General features: G+C 40.0%; 1 protein-coding gene across 8 annotated transcripts in view; it reads left to right on the top strand.

Moving 5' to 3' along the window:
- klhdc8b (kelch domain containing 8B) overlaps positions 1–21,605 on the top strand; it is a 202,985-nt gene that overhangs the window by 22,255 nt on the left and 159,125 nt on the right. The window contains exon 1 of one of the 8 annotated variants that reach the window (XM_029507412.1): positions 2,409–2,466. The exons of the other annotated variants lie outside the window; for them this stretch is intronic. The gene's annotated coding sequence lies outside the window, so the exon portion shown is untranslated. Of the gene's footprint in view, positions 1–2,408; positions 2,467–21,605 lie in introns of those variants that run through there. 8 annotated transcript variants of the gene reach the window in all.

The raw sequence follows: 21,605 nt of genomic DNA on the forward strand, positions 1-21,605 counted from the left end.
ACAATAGTGGAGAGGCTGATTGGACAGTTAACCTCAGGGGAATCTTCTCCAACGTGGCCTGCTGTTCCTCTTAGTGGGACTGATGGGAAATGTGCGCCAGAGAAAAACGCTTTCATTTAGTGCGCGTGGCCGTGGTGCACAGATAATTCCTAAGCAAACACATTTGTCTGTGCTCTTCCGAGCCTTATTGACTGTACTGTTGTCTCCCTTTACTTTCTGTTTCTCATAAGCTTCTTCCCTGTAGTCTCTTGTTCTGTCTCTTTATGCCTGTTTCTCATTTTCTTGAAGCCTCTCTATTCCTACATCTACTTAAGATTTGTCTTTCATGGTATTTGAAACGACTGTGTTTTCCTTTCATTCTTCCTCACTCTCTTTCCTTCTAGTCTCTCTGCTCTGATCATGTCCCCTTTTTGGTGATGTGTATTTGGTATTTGGTATTCGGTAATATGACTCATCTGGGGGCAGCAGGACAGCATAATGGTTACCCTCCAATATGCCCTCCAATAAGAAGGTCTCTCTGGCCTTTCTGCACAGAGTTTGAATGTTCTTTCTGTGCCTGCGTGGGTTTCCTCCCAGTATTCCGGTTTCCTCCCACCATCCAAAGACATCATGTTTGGGTTAACTGGTGACTCTAAATTGTCTTTAGGTCTGTGTGTAAGTGTGAGTGTTTGTTGGTCTCTGTCTGTCTCTGTGTGTTGGCCCTGTGATGGACTGTCCACCCCACCCTCACCCAGAGTGAGCTGAGATTGGCTCCAGCATCCGCTGCGACCTGGAAACTGATAAACAGTAGAGGATGAATGACTCAGCTGTACATTTGCATGCGTGTATGTTCACACTAAAATATTTTCTTCACACTGGTCACCTTGATCTCTATTGAAATTGACCACCCAGTGTTTACAGTCACTGATTTCAGTATTGAACTCCTGTGTAGTAGTAACTCACACTGACTGAGGCAGAACTCATTCACGTTTCACTGAATTGGAGCTCAGGAGGTTCTCAATGGCAGGAATTGTTTTATTTGAAGCAGCTATGTTGGCTGGTTAAGGACGACACAGTGCCAAAAACTGAATTTGTCAGTTGTGCCTCTGTTTTCCCTGTCAGATTATTATAGTCTGAGTACACAGAGGTAGATTGGCAAATGATTCATAAACACTAAAATAATCTGAAATGAATGAAATCAAAGACTTATTTCCTGTGTCCAAAAATGCTGGCGTTGCACTTGAAAATCTCTAGTTCAGTGAAGATGCACTGATTGATCAGTTGGTGATCAGAAAAGGCCTGATTCAATCAGCATAGGAAGTCAGAGACCAGCTCATCATTGTCAGGTATGTGTGCCACTCACATTTAAACTAATGCAGCACACAACCAAACACAACATGCAGTTATCGTGAAACTTCTTCACCGGGACTAAACAAGCTACAAACCTCACTTTGTCACTTTAGGGACAGTCAGTCCTTGCGTAGATTTTAAAGGGGATTTACTGGTTCTGAAAGTACATCACGTTATCCTATCCTTGCAGCCTAGCTTGCAATGTAGATACATCTCAGATTTGTTTAACTGGTTTGAACTTAGTCACCATGCACATACATGTAAATGTTCGGTCTTTGTCCTCCATGCTTTGTCTTGTCACTTCCTGTTTTATTGTGAAATGGATTGGCTCCAGTACCCCCTGCGGCCCAGAAACAGATAAGTGGTAGAAAATGAATGAATAATGCATCAGGTCACCAGGTTGCAAAATGTTAGTACTTCATTATTTGCAAAACTGATGACGAATTCTCAGACTTTGAAATTCTTACTTTTCAAAAGGTGTGAATTTTCAAAGTGAAAGAAAGGCTGAAGATAACAGTACATGTGCTGTGAAATAATGACGCGACTGTTCTGAAGTAGACATAGTCACTGTTTTTCCAGACATACATACCTATTTATTCTTCTGACCAGTGTTTCACTTTCAATCATCCACATCAGGATTGATTTTAAGGTTCTTTTAATAGTTTTTAGATGTCTTAACAGTCTTGAGCCCTTTTATTTATCAGACCTACTTTTACCATATCAACCCTTGCAGACCCTGAGGTCCTCCGGCACTGGCCTTTTGCTTTGTTATTTCTTTATTCCTTTTAATCAGGCTTCTTATCATATTTAATTTTTATTTTACATGATGTTAGCTACATGTTTTCTTTACATTTTTATGCCTGTACTTTGTTTATTTTATAAGTTTTATTTTATCTCATCTCATCTTACTGTTTTAGTTGTTTCAGTTCATTAGTTTTCCTCTGTGTTTCCTCATGGGGGCCTACAGTACCACACTGGGAGTTACTTTTGGTCTACTGATGTGATTGCCGTGGACGGTGTGGGGCCTCCTCTGTGCCTGGGTCGGGGTCGTCTCTGTGGCAGCGCTCCCCAGTGGTGGACCAGGAGCCCTCTCAGGGTGGTTGGCCCTTGGTGCCTGGCCATGTCTCTCTAATGACAGTTAGTGTGTCTGTATGTCTCTGTGTGTATTTGTGGGGTGGTGGGTTTTCTTCTTTCTTGTTTTTAGTTTCTGTGAGGCACTTTGTGTTGCTTTTACACATGATCAGTGCCAAGCAAATAAAATTTGATTTGATTTGATTTGATACACCAGTCAGCCATAACATTATAACCACTGGCAGATGACGTGCATACACTGATTATCTGGTTACCATGACAACCTGTCAGTGCGTGCGTTTCATCTGATTACCATGGTACCTGTCAGTGCTTGGTGTCTATAAGGCAGCAGGTGAACATTTAGTCCTGAATTTGATGTTGAAGCAGAAAAAAGCTCCAGTTTGAAAATGAGCCGTTGATAAGGACCAAACTGGGATGTGTAGACGGTGTCAGATCAGCTCCAACACTGAAGCTCTGTGGGATGTTCCTGGACAGCTGCGGGTAGGACCTACCAAAAGAGGTCCAAGGAAGGAAAAGCACAGGACTGCAGGAACAGCAAAGTCAGGCTCATTGATGCTCATGGGGAGTGAAGGCTGATGCAACAGAAGAGTTACTGTAACTCAAACTGCTGAAGAAGTTCAGGCTGGTTCTGATTGAAAGCATCAGCTGCGAGCATTTTGGTCCAGATACCACAGCTGATATTTGAAGGCCTTGTGGAGTGTGTTTGGTGACAAAATGTATTCAGGTAGTCATAATGTCATAGCTGATTGATATATGGTGCCAACTGCAATAACAAACTGTCAGGATAGGAACTATCACTTTGTTCTGGTGATAAATTGACACACCTCCATACTTGCATCACTTTCTGTCACAGTATAAAGCGGCTTATTATATATGGTCACATTCTTTGTCTTGTGTTGAAGTTACAATGGGGACTTTTTATCAAACTGATTATCCCTTGTACTGTTATTTCTCTGACTCGATTGCTATTTTGGTGTCTCTATTCTGTACCGCTTGGCATCCATAATATTGCCACAGCAAAGCCATGATTGTCATACTGCCTGAGCCAGATCAGAATAGCGCTTTTACTCTTTTCATGAGCTATTGGAATAAATTGGAATGGATTGTATTTGCTTCGAGCAATAAGAGAGATGACAGCTCTGGAAATTGCCACCCTTCATAAAGAAACCTCCTGGTGGTGTTATAGCTTGGGGATGATTCACCGTATCATGTTGGCATCCAATTTAACACTTCAAAGAGTATTAACAGCTGAACACAAATGTCAATGTGCCCCCTACAGGGAATTATCTCTAACTTTTTTAGTAGCTTCTACTGCGGTGTGCATGTCTGTGTAAGTTTGTACAGTAACCATGACAACAAAGGTAGCTATGCCACTTATTTTAATGTATTTTTTACTGGTTAAAACATATAATATTCATTTATTATGATAAGAGCGGCTTCATTTTTTTCACATCTGTCATATGTAGATTCATACCAGACATAGACAACTACAGTGGATAGTGTTGACCATATGTGTCCGTAGGTTCTCATTATGTCTGTATGTTCCATAACAAGCGGTGGTACCAAAGTTCCATCATCCATCAGCTACTTCTTGTAAAGGTTTATGGCAGCTCTGTGATTACACTGGGGGCAATGGAGGCAGTGCCAGTGAGCCCCAATTTCAGAGCCTCAGGGAACATACTGTTCCCCTAATCCCACATCAGGTTTTCTCTAAGGGACTGGATATACATGATGAACAATATCCATCCTATTTTCAGACACACACACACACACACACACACACACACACTTTCACAGATGCAGACTGAGCCTCTACAACAGACTCAAAAGTAAAAGCATCTCTGTGTGCTTAAGTGATTATATATAATGTTTTTTTCCCCTCTTTAATGCTTATCACCTTATGTGGTCAGAGATTTCTTTGATCAAATCCAGCAACCTGGGAGAATTGATTCTTTTCAGTTTCCCGAACCATTTTGGTGGAACAGGAAGGAAGCAAAAGCTTGCTTGATTTTTCTGTAGAGAAGGCTCGAATCCATATTTGCAATGAAGCAAACCATTTACTTTGTGTACACTTGCCCTGATCTGCCTGGAGTATTTTAGGTTGAGCAGCTCTGTGAACACAATATCTCATTAAAGTTACATCTTGCTCTTGTATTTTGCTCTGTAAATTTGAGACAGCATTTGTTTGTTTGGATGGAAAGATACCTTGATCTTTACTTTTTCTTTTGTGGGCAAGGATTTATTCTTCAAAACTGTAAATAAACCCCTGGGTATTCTGAGTACAGGGAACTGACAGTAAACATAGAAAAATAACCAATAGTGCGAACCATGTGTTGGAAAGTTAGGCTTAAGTCTAACTTTCAGCTTCAGATCACATTTCTAAAAATCCTTTTTCCAACACCAACATTCTGGCAATGAATTGACACTTCCTCATTCTGTTCCTGAAACTGCAGTGGCCCAATAAATGATCAATCATAGAGCCCGGGATACACTGCCTGTGTGATCTGTGTGCAACAGCCCAATCTTTCTCCTTTGAGTATGTCTTAAAATGGTCCTCAGTAATTGAAATGTTTTCTTTCCTGTCTTAGAAACCTTAACTGACAAAGAGAGGGAGACTCCCAGAATATGTCAGACTTTCTATTGTGAAATTATTAACATGATCTGATTTTAAGGTGCACTAGTTTTCTTGTTTGACTATATAATATATATGGCCTCTGCTTTCTCCACAGAAAATACTGAAATGGTTACAAAATATAATATTTTTAATTTTTTCATGCCTGTGCCAGATTCAGCATTTCAGTGTATCTGCTTTGGGAACCTCAGGTTCCCGTTTCTGCACGCCACAGATAAATGGTTGGTTGTCTGATGAAGGTTGGCTTCATCAGAGCATGACCTTAAATGCTTGTGAGAGCAGCACCAGCACCTCCAAGGCTGTGGCCCAAGTTCTCAGTCAGAAAATGGGTGTTTTGTTCATGAGTGAGGGTAACTGGGAGTGGAAGATTACCAGACAATTAGTGCACTGTCAGCAGTAATATGGACCTTTCATCAGACTGTCGTGTTGAAGGAGTGATAGTTGAGCTGGAAGACAAAGCTTTTAATACGTTCCAGCTCTCATCTGGAATCACGAGCTTCGGGTAGTGACAAAAAAAATGTAAATAAATAAATAGACACAAGCGAGCAAAATGAGATCCCTCTGTAGGCAGCTTGGTCTAGGCCTTACAGTCGGCGTGAAGAGCTGCTGCTCCTTCATGTGGAAAGGAGGTGGAATTTGCCTAAAATATCTTTTTGTCTGAAAAAAGTACTAATCAAGACCAACAAGGGAAGAAAATCTCCTGTACGATCTGAACATTTGAAATCACAAAATGAATTATGAGGAGGAGGCAGCGTTAACCAGAATTTATCACACGCTTTGACCTTCACTTGTTATGCCTAAAATCACACATCAGTTACAGACAGTAACAGATTTACAGAAAGTAAAGGAAAAACCAACATGAAGTGACATGTAGGTCCACCTCTTGCAGCCAGAGCAGAGCAGCAATGTTTCTCTGAACATCGTTCCTCTCAAATACACCCCGGGGTATGTGATATTTTGATGAAGGAGGTATAGAGCACCATCTGAAATGTTGGTCTTGTTAGTGTTCAGCTGGGCTGAGATCTGGTGATTATGAAGGTCACAGAATATTTAAATTGTCAGCTAAAGTGAGCCCTTTGGGTCATGTGGGCTGAACACAGCCACTGAACAGGAGCTGGAAAGTGACAGTGCAAAGGAGCGACAAATGAAAAGAGGATAAAATCTCGGGAGAGTAATGAATCAGAGGAGGAGGGTGCACAAAATGGGAACCAGAACACAATGTACATCAGATATAAATTATGAGTGACAACAGCATCAAACCTTCAGCGAATAGCACGGCTATTGGAGGAGAGGAGAGGCACAGCAAAAAGCCGTCTAGAACTATTTTGGGTTTGGGTTGGACTTAGCTTTCAAATTATTGTTCGGTGCATTAGAAAGCAGCTTTCATGATGAAAAAGCCAAGAGGAAATTAAAATGCGTTGAAGTATTCATAGAAGAGGATGAATCTAGCAGAGCAGCTGCTGCGATTACGTGCCTGTCTGAGTGCACTTCACAGCTTCTGCATGGAGACACTCTCCATGATCTGTTGTGGGAAGTGAAATATAAACATATTTGACCTTTTGCAGCCCAAGATGTCTCAGGAGGTTGGCACACGTCCTGTTTAAAGAGGAGATGAGATCTGCTGGCACAAGTCAAGCAACTTTGTTTCTTAGTGAGTGAGTTGTTTATCAATATTATCTTCATGTGCGGTATCATATTTCACATATTACAATGTATAATGTTTATCAATGGAGGACATCTATGAGACACTGTTACGTAAGCTTGGCCACATTAGTAAGATAATGGGTAAGGTAGGAGATAATGGATAACATCATCATAATTCTTGTCATTTTACTGCGTGGACGCATAAAAACAATGTGTAATCTTCTCCCCAGACTACTGGGTGCTAAACTTGATATAAGTATGAGTCAGTCCCATCAGTCTTCTCTTTGTTGCTGTCAAGTACACACTAATCCTAAATTTGTGTAGATGTGTAGCAGTGACACGGTGGATGATGTATTTGAAACAAACTACCATGCTGCTCTGAATGTAAGATGATCTTTACTGTAAGGCACCTCCACACCGTTTTAAAGGGACAGTTGTTCATTTTATTTTACAAAGCTTTACAAGAGAAACCAGGCTGGGATAGCGACAGCACCAACAGTCACTGAATGACATTTCAAAGGTAATGGGATGTCAGATATATCGTACAATTTTTTATGTATTAGTTCTTGGAGGATTTTTACTGAACACCTTCATCACAGCCGACTACTTTGATGTTCATTACCATCTACTTCTTTCACAAGCTGGTGTAAGTGCATCGCTTTCTGTGTTGTGCAAATGATCCTTAAATGTTTTATTGACTACTGCATGATGACTTTACCGCCACTCATATTCTGCATCTGGTTTTTTACTGCATCAGTCAAGAATGCGTGCATTACCCGGACCACGTGTCACCTTTTTCATTCTATGGCCTTACCCACTGCTAATGTGATTAAAGATTTGTCAGTGTTCAAACTCTTTTGACTTCATCTCATAGTGAAATCGATAGTGTTTTCACAAAAAGTCTGTGAGTATGGAACACGCTGAAGATCGGGTTTTGGTTCTAATACAGTCTCGTTTTTGTACAGATGCTATCAGTGGTTGTAATGTAAATGTCTTCTGCCCTGAAATTAAAAAAAGGAAGGCATTCAAAAACTGACAGTGTACCAGTTTTGCCTATTTTTTTTGTACGCAGCGTCAATGTTTCTTTAATTTGATACTCCCATGTTAACGTCTGACAGGGTGATGTTATCCCAAATCGAATGCTGCTGGTTTTCACCCATTGACCCCCGAATGTCGGCTCCTCGTCAGCACTGATGATACAGTACATCCTTGGTCTTTTGTTGTTTTTATTCATTTGTGTGGTCAGCCAGTATGACAACCAATGAGGGTAAAAAGTGTTCGAGAGAAACAGCCAGGTGCTTGTACATCAGTGTACTGCATATTGTTGTACTTGTCAATGTGAAGACACTCACACACTCAAAGCAGCCAGTAAGTCTGAAAGAATTTGAATATTTTTGCCTTCTGAGTACATCTGGAGGAAGAAGAGTTTACATTGGTTGTCAACAGTCACAGTCGAAGGTGAGACAAGATCATCAAATTAAAGATGTGTTTACTCTTCTGCAGCTAGAGAGATCCCTTGTCTTGTGTTATGGAAGACAACTGCAGTAGTTAATTATAATTTGCTGAGGCAAACAGGGTATTCAGCAGATCAGTGACAATGTGAAAACCTTGTGTTCCTGTACAAGGCAAAAGCTGTTGCATACATTTTGAAATCAGACAGATCGTCACAGATTGAACATTTCATTTCTACACGTTCATTTGAATAAAAGATGACAGGCTTATGTTGTCCTCCTGACACTCATCCTGATACAACCATATAGCAAAGAGTTATTATCTGACACCATTACAGGGCTTTGCCATCTTCACATGACATTGCAGAACCTTTAGTTCTTGACGTGAAATCGTAACAGTTGTATTCTCTAGCGTATAAGGTTACACTTCTGTCACATATTTATTCACACAGGAAAACAGATGTGTCAATTTTAGATTCCTGATCTGTCTTATCTGACAACCACATCTTGTAGCACAGAGGAAACGACATTATGTAGTCTCACAATGTCAGAGTGAGAACCCATTTTCTTCCCTTTCCTTTGTGCAATTGTTGTGAAGCAGTAAGATGAAAGCCTACTTCTCCTGTGTTATGCTTAATGACAGTTCATGAACTCTCCTTTAAATTGCTAAAAACCTCTTTGCCCAAGCCCCAAGCCTCTTGTTGTGCCTAAAGATGCTTGTCTAGTTGCACTGCCTCTTTCAAGGGATTTGTTCTCTCCTCACCAACTCTGTCTTGTAAAAATGTGCTGGCAGTTGGAGGAAAGTGCAAGTGAGGAGTGAGTGAGGAGCCCTAAGGCTGCATGGTGAAGGATGATTAGAGGAGACAGATGAAAGGAAGAACTGATCATTTGTTCCTGGCTGGAATGTTGGGGCACTGTAGAGGCCTTTAGACAATGAATGAAAGAGTTCCTGTTGAGGATCACTATGCAAACATTTTAGTTTGTCTTGATAAGCAAGCCCCCATACCGACATGCCAAACTTTATCCGTGTAACTCATCTGCATAGCAAAATTAAATCATAAATGAAAGAGGAGGCAACAAAACTGAAACATAACCAAACATCCAAGGGAGCTTTTCGAGCTTGTGGACTATTTTTTTCTTTTGACTAAGGCTAAGGCGATATTCAGATCTGGCATTGACATTTGTCCTGCCTGACAGTAAACACATCCAGGACAGGTCTGATTAGGCTGGTTCTTAATTGACAGAAAGCAGAGCAGAGAGTAGAGTCATGTGCAGCGTAATGATTCATTCGGCTTCTCCTCTTCCTCTCACTCTTTCTCATCAGTTTGGCTACAAACAACAATGCATGCTGTAATTGTTCATTTCACCTCACAGCTGACTGGCAAGCTGTCCCACGTGGACTGCCCTCACCCAGTGGGATTGACTCCGAGTCCCCGAGCATCTCTCCTTATAGATGTCCTGCATGCAGGGGTGTGAAAGCCACAATGACCTTTTCAGTGTATGTGGATGGAGGAGAGAAAGCTGTCCTCTATTCAATGCAAGCATTTCTGTGCTTACTGGATAGTCATCCATTCACAAGCACTCACAGTTTAAGAGAGTTAAGGTCAATGACCAGGTGCCAAGGCCTCCTTTTGAGCACTGCGCTGAGAACGTTTGCACAACGAGACTGAAACTCAAGATGAACAAACAGGTGAACAAATCATCACTTTGGTACTTTATGCAACCTAATTACCATTCTGCCCTTTTTAATCATTTGCATCACAATGCTGCTGAGACTATATATATGTACAGTATATTATAAGTCATAGGCATTAATAAGGCAGGAAAATGGTGGAGCTCTTTTTACACCCTCTTCACCTGAAGTGAGCTTTATCAGGGTCATTTCATAGGCTTAAATAGATAAGTGCTTTAATGGTGCGTAGGTGACGTCCAGCCACAATTCATACCTGCAGTCATGATCCACATAACACTCAGAAAATAGTCAGAAAATCAAGTCAATCGAGTCAAACTCTCTTTTTTCTGTTGAGCATTAGTGGGTGAATAGATGATAAACTTGTTTGTCATACAAGAGATGTTCCACTGATTGGTGTTTTTATCCTACTTTTTTTATATGTATATTGTACCAAGGATGGGATGGCCTTAACATGTTGGGAACAATATGATTGGATTCTTCTTTAAGACAACAATGTAAGGTTTGTGTTTTACCTTGACGCGTTTTGGCTGTGTCGTCGTGCAGACGTCCATCACACATCAGATGATGCTTCTGAGGAAGACTGCAGAAGCAGCCGAAACATGTAACAACTAATAACCGAGATCATAAACTAATAACGAAAATGTTTATTGAGCTAATAAAGGAGAAGGAACGACGCTTTCCCATAAACATCAACACAATCTGAATGCAGATTTAAATCTCTAGAGCGCTGGCTTAGTTTTTCAGGCACATAGTCAACATCCACTTTTATAAACAGTTTATGATTTTGACCCTGCTGCTGCAGTCAATCCTGAAGCTGAAATCGATGTGTGTTTCTTTGATTTCTGCCCCACATGGTCACTGTTCTAGTGACTGCTGAGCTCCACCAAACTCAACATGGAGGCAGTTGTTGCGTTGCTATGACACTAAGCATTGCGACTGTGTTGTATTATTCTGTTTGTGTGTGTTATTTCCGTGATGGCAGCTTGTCGTGTGTGACTTGAACGCAGCCTGCAGGGTTGATGAGGCTGCATCCTCCTCTCCTTGCTGATTGGTCCAACAATTTCCAGGCTGGCTGACAAGCGGTGGCAGAGAAGCTGGTATCTGTGATTGTCCTTCCTCCTACTCTGCATCTAACCAGTCATGTTAGCAGTAAATCTGTTTTTGGTGAGGGATGGACCGAGTCGATGTCAACTGTACCCTCGAGTTGAAACACCAGCTGACAAACTGTAATCATTCTGGCATAACATTTTGTAATGAATTGTGACATTGTGTAGTCATTGTCAGCAGTGTCTGTGATTGTCCTGGTTCAAGCTTTTATTTTGTAGCTCTGTTGCATTCTGTTTCCTGTGTTGTGTCTGTTTCTGGGCTGGATGCGGTGCAGGTGTGCTGAGCCTGATTACCCTCTGTATTTAAGACCCAGTGTCCACTCCCCTCATTGCCAGAACTCCTCCAGAGTTTCCACGACTATTCATGTTCCTAATTCTAAGCTCGTGATTTTTTTTTTATTGTTGTTGTTTTGTTCCTGAATTGACTAGTAGGTCTAGTGATTTTCTGTTCATAAGTTTTAGTACATTGCCTGAAGTTAGTAATTTTCTGTTTAGTACTTTGTTTATTTCTCTGTGTTGCTAGTGATTTTTCGTTAAAACTTTCTTATAGCGTTGTTTTTCTGGATTTAGCACTTTTAGTTATTCCTTATTTCTCTGTTGTCCGCTTTCTTCAGCACTCAGCTACCGCCGCATCCACTACTGCTACTTTGTTTATTATTGTTTGTTCCAGCCTTTTGTTGTTACTTTGTCAATAAATCTTTGATTAATTATTTCCTGAGCCTTCCGTGCCCGCTCTTGGGTCCAGACTCTTTTCTTCACTTAACAGTGTCACTCAAAAATTGTAAACCGCCAATGAGCTCAGCCAATTTTTCGTGCTGCTGACAGTCATATTATATTCACTGAGCAGATATGAATCCCCTTGATTCCTGTTGGGAATTGAGGAAATAAATTAAAGCAGAGTGAATGAAACTAATGGGAGTGGTCTTAGTGTTTTGATTGTGAGCAGATATGATCAGTCATTGCCTCATCACCAGCATAAAATCTGTTGATCTGTTGATCCGTGGAATCTTTCTCTTCACTATCTCCTCTCCCACATCTTTTCTTATTTGTTATTTAAATGCTAGTACATAACACATACATCTCTAATTACTGCCACACAGACAACAAAGGCACACTTTACAGAATTTGTGGTGGTCCACTTGTTGCAGAGCGGGATCAGATCAACTTGCCTTCTGTCAGAATGTTTATTATTATTATTATTATTATTATTATTATTTGCACTTTAGCAAAGCAAATCTGCCTGGCTCAGGTAATTCCACAGTGAAATGATGCAATTGAAGGACATGCATGCTGGCAGCATTCCTTTAATTTATTGGAGGGAAAAGTAATGGCTATGTACCATTTAGAGAAGGCTACTTTTCGATTATTGGGGCTGCCATTCCTGTTTCTTGTGGACTGACTCACTTGTGTCGTTCGTTGGGTGTCCAACAATGTGTGCTTTCGAATTTCTGTAAACAACACCCGCCCACCTCTACCTCTGATTGGCTCACCATGAAATTTTACTCTACCTCAGCCAATCATCATCATTTATGCAATTGTCTCATGCCCACTAACCAAATAAGAGCAGGAAAGTCAGTCTTTGCCTCTTGCTTCAGAGATGTAGTTGGTCTGATGACAAAAATGCTTCAATTATGGTAATGCGCTATATTTTTTGGCAGTAATGGTAACGGCATTATAAAGTATTAAATTCCCATCATTGGCTGTCAGTATATTTCTCATTAGATTTAAGGGAATAAGTGATGTGTTTATGGGGACCAGGTGTCCCACTGTGTGGGGGACTGCACAGCATTTTTATCACTTTCTCTGCGTTCTACATATGGAGACGATGTCCTGCATTTTGATTGGCTCCAGTTTTCAAAAGTCAAATCTGGCTTTTATCCAATGGCTGTGAGGAAAGCAGGAAATGCTGTTTGATGTCAATCAAACTGGGCACACGTGGGGTCAAGTGCAGTTTAACCTGTCACTGTCTTTGCTGCCAGGCTACACCCAACAGGGAAAACTGCGAGGCACCACAAAATCACATATGATGGACTGTAACACAAAGCTGCAGCTACAACAAAGCCTGGGAAACAACTTACAATTGGGCGAAGTTGGTGCAAGGCAATTCTCAGAGAGGTTTTTGTGAAATTTTCCAGAGGTATTTTTAGTTTCACACGGAGGGAAATATGACTTTACAACGCACGTGAGTCTCACGTCAAAACGTGTGGCTCAAAAAGAGATGTGCCGATCTATGGATATGAATATGCATTCCCACCAAAACCTAATCAGATAGGCAGGACAGGTTAAAGTATAAATGCAAGAAAACCATTGAGTGGAATTCAGTTGAAGGATGGACAAAGTGTATATGAACACTTCTCATGCATATAGTAAAGTTCCTTGATCTAAAGGCATTACTTTTCTTTTTGGATATTCTACGCTGTGCACACCTTCAATTTTATATGCCATATACACTTTTTAAAGCAACAGGGAACTGGAAAGAACAGAAGCCATGACTTGAATCCCATGTCAGCAGCCTGTCTGTTCTGTTTTATTGTACACAGTTTTCTCAGATTCTGTTTTGATGAGAAGAAGAACTGTACTTTTAACAGTTAAGATAGAAAAAAGGGATTACATGACTGCAAGCAGACTACGGCATAAGACCATAAGAACTTTGAAACTTAAGCTTCCTTTTATGCTTACTGTATTTACTTAGCGTGGGAGTCGGGAAAGTCGCATTCAAATAAAGTATACTTAAGTCCTTCACATGCTAAAGGTCCAACCTTTCACCTGCATCCACTAGAGGGCAAAACATAGAGATGTTACGACTTACAGTATGGAGCAAGAATAGAAATGCTTATTTTTTTATAATAGACATTATATCAAAATTTTGTGAACATTTTATATACTTTCTCTTTACTTTACTGTCTCTCAGCATTGGTTATGTGTTCCACATTGTCCCACTCAAACATTCTTATGTCCCCCATTTGGTTTGTTGGGATCTAGTCACAATAGATGCGTCTGAAACACTGTTGCTTTTATGATGAGAGACTTCAGGGGCATTTTCTTCTGGCTGGTTGAAATATAGAAGTTTTCCTGAAGCGTGTTGAGCACATTTCCATCAGAGCATGAAGAACTACAATTGGTCCACTTGGGGTTTATTACTCGGCACTGAGCTGCAGTCGATAGGCATATTTTGATGTCTCCCAGCTCTGTTTGCTTCAGTAAATGAGTCAATATTGTTTAACTGTGGGAAAAAACACAGTGCTGAGCAAACGTTAGCTGACTTCTTGGTTGCTACAAAAAAGTAGGTTTTGTTTTTTATTTATCAGCTTAGAGAGCCTTTGTGTTTTTCCTTTTAAAGTTATAATTTGAAATCTTTTGAGCAGTTATGATGAAAAATTAAATAAAAATAAATAAATAATCAATAAAAAACAGAAGGGTGTGATCCAAATCTTCCTTCATCAGTTTATCAGTAGAAGTTAATATTCCATGCTCTTACAAACAACTGATTCTTCCACATGCCCTCATGGAGGAGAGCACAGGAAAGATGATTTTTCAATGTGTATGTGCTTCTATGGGCTTAAATCTGAAATACCTGAACTTTGAGCCTGTATCTCGAAGTGTGGACAGTGCAATCCCAGCTCACATCGGGCAACTACAGTAGGGAGAGTAGGACTTCATGTACATCATCCTGATGATTTATAATGCATACTGTGTGAACCTAATATCTACCTTACACAATGCTATTTTAGCCGGAACATGTCTGCTCCTGGTCAATTATTTATCCCCTCTGCTTTCAATAGAAAGGCCATTTGAATCGCTACTTAGGTAATCACTGAGCTGAACAGCAGATGTGTTATCTATCTTACAAAATTGTATTTTAGGTTGAAAGCAATCTTTTCTGTCAAAACATCATGCATTAACTTTTGAAAGGAAGGAAACCTGAGAGGCATACGACCATTTACAACTGATCAATAAATTCCCAGCTATTTTTACTAAGACTTGTAGCCAAGACAACAGACAAATAGAGAGGGACATATAAAGAAACAGATAAGACCAGTAAAACTGTCAAACTGTATTTTTGTTACTAATGTGTGAACACTCTGGGATTTGTCCTGTTATGTCTGATTCAAGGATAGGCTGCTCACCAGCTCTGCTTCGTCAGGGTTGATAAAGTCTTTTAAATGAAAGACATTCATGGGGAGCTTTAGACTATTATAACTAGAGTTCCCCAAATTAATTCCTCTTCCGATGTTCTGATCCGATGGGAGGGGGGCGGGGGGGCTCTAGCCTTGGAATCGACAGATAGAAGCTCTGCTGCAACCAGCAGCAGGAATCTGCAGCTCTTTAGATCTTTCCACGTGGTGGGAGCTAACTTGCCCTTTGAGCTTTTGAATGAGCGTCATTGATGTTTATACTTTTCTTACAAATGTTGCATTCCCTGAAAAATAAAAATGTTTCCAATTAATATTTTGATTAGCTATATAATAGTTTTATTTATATTGCTGCACTGCAGATTGCATAAGTGAGTCCAAAGCTAAAGAGCCTTAAACCTGCGTTTTATCTAATAACCCTTATTGTTTGTTAAAAGAAGTCAGAATGAATTGAAGTGTATGGGAAAAAAGGCCTTACTTCTCCCTTGATTTATTAAATCAGTAAATGTTTTCCTAATCTCTAGTTTCAAATCTTCAATGCAATAGTATGTATGGTTACCATTAGAGGTTGGATTAGGGGTGTGGCAACTGTGTGACTGACCCCTCACTCCTCCTCAGCCCCATCTACGCCTCCTAACCATAACCCTAACCCCAAGATGACATTTAAATTACAAACTGAAGGCAACTCAAAAACCAATGGTACATGGTTTTCCAATTAATAATAAACGGTCTGTCTTTATAGTCATCTTTGAGGACCTATATATTTTTCAACTCCTCAAAAATAAGAAGATTATCACATAACAATCAAGTTCAATTTGGCTCTTGCATCAGCTTTAACACTGGCACCTTTTGAAAGTTTAAAGAAGATGTGCAGAGGAGGATGCACTTTTGAACAACAAAAGTTGTGGCTTTCAAACTAAAACAATAAGCTGTGAGAACCTAAAACATACACAAACAAATGAGTGAGCAAAGTCTCACTTGGTTTGTCATAAAAAAAAAAAACTTTCATGACTTGTGTTGTCATTTGATTCAATGTAAATATGAAAATATTGATTTCTTCACCTTTAAACTTCACTTAAAATTATTATGAACAAAATATGGTGAGAAATCAGAATGGTGGGTATCAACTGTGATAAAAAAAAAAATGCTGTTCAGCATAAGTGGGGGGATTTTCACATATTTGGATTCTGGTTCAAAATACCAGTTTCACACCTTTAAACACATTTAGGTATTTTGATATGGGTTATCTGTAATAGCCAGACCTTGCTATTGGGCTCACAGAGGTCTGGAAAAACCCACAGGTCTGGACTCTCTTAATCCTGAGTGAGGTGCCAGGAAAAGCACTACATCCTTCACTCCACTAATTCCTACCAGCTCCGCCTGCTTTCCTTCCGCTCCATCTTTTTGAATCTTCTGTCCTTTGGTTGCGCTTAGAGTCGCTGAGGTGTAGCACTGCCCTCCCTGCCACACAAAGGTCATTTCACTCAATAAGGATCAACAATATAGCTTCCAGGGAGTGCTGGTGATGGTCACACAATAATAAAATATTTAGCTGCAAGACTGTGCGCATCGATCTCATAAAAAGTTGACACACCTTTTGATGTTAAACCAAGAGGACAAAAGCAGACAGTGAATAAACAGTTTAATAAAAAGAAATAATATTAATCCCTATTTTGACTTGTGTCTTTATACAGCTCAGTGAGCCTGAAGAGATGGAAATGGAGCTTTGTTACATTCAGCCACAAAAGACTCTAAATAATGTATCATTATCAGCCAGAGGCTGAACTGCAACTAGATGTGATGTATGTGCGGCTCAGTGGTCAGAGCTCTGCTGCACAGTATCCAGCTAGACAAGCCGAAGCACTGCTACAGCGTGGTCAGTTTCTTTGGAGTTTGGCGCGGTGAAGTACCTTTAAATGGGGACTTCTACATTTGTTTAAGTGTCCCTATTATGGCCAGGTCCAGCTCTCTATCTCTAATCTGGACTCCACTGCAGATGTTTGGCTTTGCTGTCCAATAAGGGTCCTATTTTCAGAATCATCACCTCACAGTGCTGGCTTCTGTTTACAACGTGTGCTGCAGCCAATCACTGTTTTGCTTATGCCTCTTTAAGTATTCCATCTGGTAGACCTCTCAACCTGAGTGAAATGTAGCTCCACCGTCTTGGACTGCAGCTGGTGCTTCTTGATCAACAAAAATAAGGACTGCTGTCTCCATCTATAGGTAGAGGGCTATTGTGAATGGGGCTTCCATTCAGAGGATTGGAGTTTTGAAATGAAATAGTTATTGTAATGATATTTAATATATATGTAATACACTTGAAATAGCATATTCAAATAAAAGTGGGCCAGTATGCACCATTGTGCCAGACCAATGCCTCTTTATTTTACACTTGAAAACACCGTTACACAATAGAAAGTAATGTTGCTATGTGCTAATGTATCTATGTGCCCATGTAAACAACATTACCCTAGCATTCTAGCATATTCAAAATGAATTAACATAACCTGAGGCAGTTTATCTCTAAACTGAATATATCACCACTTCACACCTAACTACTCTTTCTTTACCTTTCTTCTCGCTATCTGTGTCGGTCTGCTGTGTCCAGAGGGATCATGGGGGACAGCTTGACAGAAAGAGACCAATACAGACTTCCTTTGAGATATGGACTTAATTCACTGCAGATGAGTTCACTTACTGCACCTGCAGAGTAGAATAGATAGTATCAAATTATATATTTGGCAAGTGGGTCTAAATATGTGCTATGTACACTGGTGTATTTTATTCTCTGTAGAAATTTAGAATGGAATAATGTTTTATTCATATCAGCTGATACAGAGATGAGTGCCAGCTTTTTTTTTCCCTTCATCTCAAGCAGTAAATTCAAATAAAATATCAAACAAATATCAAGTGTTTTCTTTCTTTTTTGATGTTGATGTGTTTGATAAGGTGATTGATGTTTTCATATGTGAGATTTGGATTTCGATTTAAACAATTGATTTAATGTCAAGAGGAATGTATCAACTGTTGTGAGATTTGGGAGAGTGTGAATGTTTCTGATGAGTGAAATGCAAAAGAAGAAGATGCAGTGACCGAATTCAGCGTGACTATTTAGCAGTTAGCAGCTTCAGGTATCAGGTTATAGCTGTGATCACTCTGCTACATGGAGGATGGTAGTGATTGCAGTCAGGGTTCCAGCAGCTCTTACTGTCAATAGCTTCATCAGCCTAATAAGTTTGGTAGAAATACACTGAGAGTAACCTCTGGAGGAATTCAGGAGGAGGCAATAGATGTTTCTGTCTCATGGGAGGACTCTCAGCTGATGACTGTGTTTCCAATTTAAGTAGAAAACCCTTGGAGCCCTCTACGATGTTCTAACTGAAGCTGTGCATTATTCCAGCTGGGGCCCAGGAAAAAGTCAATGTCCTATTTTGGTTCTTATTTTTATTTATTTTTTTTTTTTTTTGCTAAGCCTGCTGGGATGGCATTGGAGGTCCGTTCATCATTTGGGTCCAGATTAAAATATGTGGCCAACTGTTGGCTTGCCATTGACTTTCTGTAATCCCTGTATGGAATGTAATGTTTTCAGTGATTGTGTAACTTCTCATTTAGCATCATGATCAAATGCAATACTTCAGATTATGTGTTGACATATTTCCCACTGTAATAGTAATTGGTTTATATCTATTGAGGATGGTGAACATGATAATAATCATCTTGTGTGGCTCTGATCCTCAAATTCCACTGATGACATCCCATCGCAGTATTTCCATGTTAGTGTGGTACTTCACATAATGTAAGACCACCTGAAAATAATTATAATAATGTGTATATTCAGTGTTGTTTTGGTTCACATCCTTTGGCAGTTCAGTAAAACTGAACTGAGGAGATACACTGACATGCAGCTGTAAACGTACTCTGTGATTCCTACATTTAAGTGTTGTTGTGTTTTCCGCTCACTGTGTTAGGCTGCATCAGCATGTGTTGGTAACAGGGACAGAGCACCCCAGGGAGCCGTGGTCATAGTCACATATGCCACATACTCAAACATGGCACAATTCATAGCTAATAACCGGAACATAGCTGAGCAGCTGAGCAGCGCAAGAACGGTTAGTTCTCGTTGGCCGGCTGGTGTTACACAACGGACTGGCTCAAAGAGATTCTTACATTAAATTACCTACATTACTTAAAAGATGAAATTCATGAATGAATAACACTCCCCCTTTAAGTCGCCTAATTATTGAAATAGAGATAAAGGGACTGATGTAAGATTTCCATGAAATGTACTGTGAATTAAATCAAAGCTTTCTCCAACATTATCAGTTCTCCATGTCTGCTCATCTCCACTGGATTTACTGAAGGAGATCCACAGGGAGGCAGCACGGCGGCATAGTGGTCAGTGCTGTTGCCCCACATTAAGAAGGTTACAGGTTTGGTTCCAGGCCTTGGGCCTTTCTGTGTGGCAGCTCCGGATTTAGGCAGGAGAAAATAACAGTGGGGGACCTTCCGGCTCGGACCAAAAATCTTGCGTTGGTTGTTGGTCTCTGTCTGTCTCTGTGTGTTGGCCCTGTGATGGACTGGTGACCTGTTCAGGGTGACCCCGCCCCTCACCCAGTGTGAGCTGGGATTGGCTCCAGTACATCTCATTACCGGCACACGAATAAGTGGTAGAAGATGAATGAATGAATTTTGTATTGATAAGCATTGAATTACACAGCCTAGTGTTAAAGAAGCATGGAAATGATTGAACAGCAGGGCTGAACTTGAGCTAGAAACTTGCCATCTCAAATGCACAACATCACTGTCAGATTTAGACACACACACAGACACACACTTGGTATACCAAGTTGAGACACAGGTGAATTATGGTGTGCCTGGCCTGATGTGATGGTAGTGGTGGTGGTGACAATAGTGACAATAATAATAATCGTTGTTGTTGTTATTACTATTGTTATTGTAGTTATTCTTATTGATATTATTATTATTATTCTAATTACTCTAAGTATTTTTGTCGTTACTGTATATATAAAAGCTATCGCTGCCGTTGTTGTTGCTACTACTACCACGATAAAGGTCACCATCACTATTGTTCTTCTCCCTTATCTAGAATTGTTTTTTATGATTATTAGTTGCTACTACTTTTGTAGTCGTAAATGTTATTGTTGTTGTTTCCAGTACTATCATTGTTGTTCTTTAACACCTAATATTTGAATCTAAATGATCATTCAATTCTGACACAATAAATATAACATGTTGACGGCATTGTAATAATAATAATAATACTGCCCTGACAAATTATTTACTTATAATATGTTTACAATCATTATATACTTATTATTATTATTTACATACTATTATTATTGTAGTGCTATTACAGTAATTATTCATAATTATACTATTATTATTATCATTACTACAGCTACTACTTCTACATACACAACTTTATGATTAATTATGCGAGAGGCCATCCCAATCAACTGGCTCCCTCCCCCGGCTGAGTGAGGTGTTACCCCCGCCTTTAACATACACTAAAGAATCACAAAAAACTGAAAAAGATAAACTCAATTTAAGGGGTGGGGTGAATGTTATTTGTTTATTTACTCTTACTTATTCTTTTCAATATTTCAATGTAAATTTTATTTTTCAATTGTTGAGTCCAATCACCTGGATAATTTCACTTTTGTACATTTCCCTACTCCAGTTGTTTTCAGGCCTTCTCCCATTTTTTGCCCCTCAACACACAGTAGATTCATACAAAACAATGCATACACACATATTCACACTACCCTTCAACACCACGCTGCCTTTTGTGTTGGTCAGTGCTCAGCTAAACACAGTGTTGGCTAATGCTTGGTGGGTGATTATCTCTGCCTATAGCAGCAAAATTAGATGGGGACAGAAGGCCACTCTCAGAGGTGCATTGAGAAATTAAATCAGCGCTGTTAAATTCTTAACAGACGAAAATTAATGCTGCAAGTGTTAATCCCATGTCACAATACAGGACCATTAATACTTGTCGACATTTCAAAATGATAAATACTTGTCAGATGAACATATTGAAGCGTAACATTGTAACACCAATTTGCAGCATGAAGGTGAAAGAAACACCATTTTTCAGGCAGGGGAGGAGTTAGAGGTGCAGAAGCCATTTGGATTTTAAAGATGAAAATTAACTAACCACATGTTTTTGAAGTGCTGGTAGATGGAATGTCAGAAGGCCTCAACAAATCAAACCTCAAATGTTTTATGGCAGCGCCACCCCCCGTCAGTCAGTATGAAGAACCAAACACTCTTCATTTCATCAGTCATTTGTTTTTCCTCCTGTAGACGTGTAGATTTGTAGATTTCCAGATTTGTGTTCATGTAGATGTGACCTCCCATATATGTAATTGTGGATGCACCCTAGCTTCTCCGCTACTGTCCTCAAATCTCTGGTCACCTTTCCAGTGAAAGGTCAGTGTTCACAGGGTCCAGGCCCCTCACGGGGACCAGGACAAAGGTGTCATTAATACAGTATATTTATTC

This window comes from Echeneis naucrates, chromosome 7 (assembly GCF_900963305.1).
Source record: "Echeneis naucrates chromosome 7, fEcheNa1.1, whole genome shotgun sequence".
Lineage (NCBI taxonomy): Eukaryota > Metazoa > Chordata > Actinopteri > Carangiformes > Echeneidae > Echeneis > Echeneis naucrates.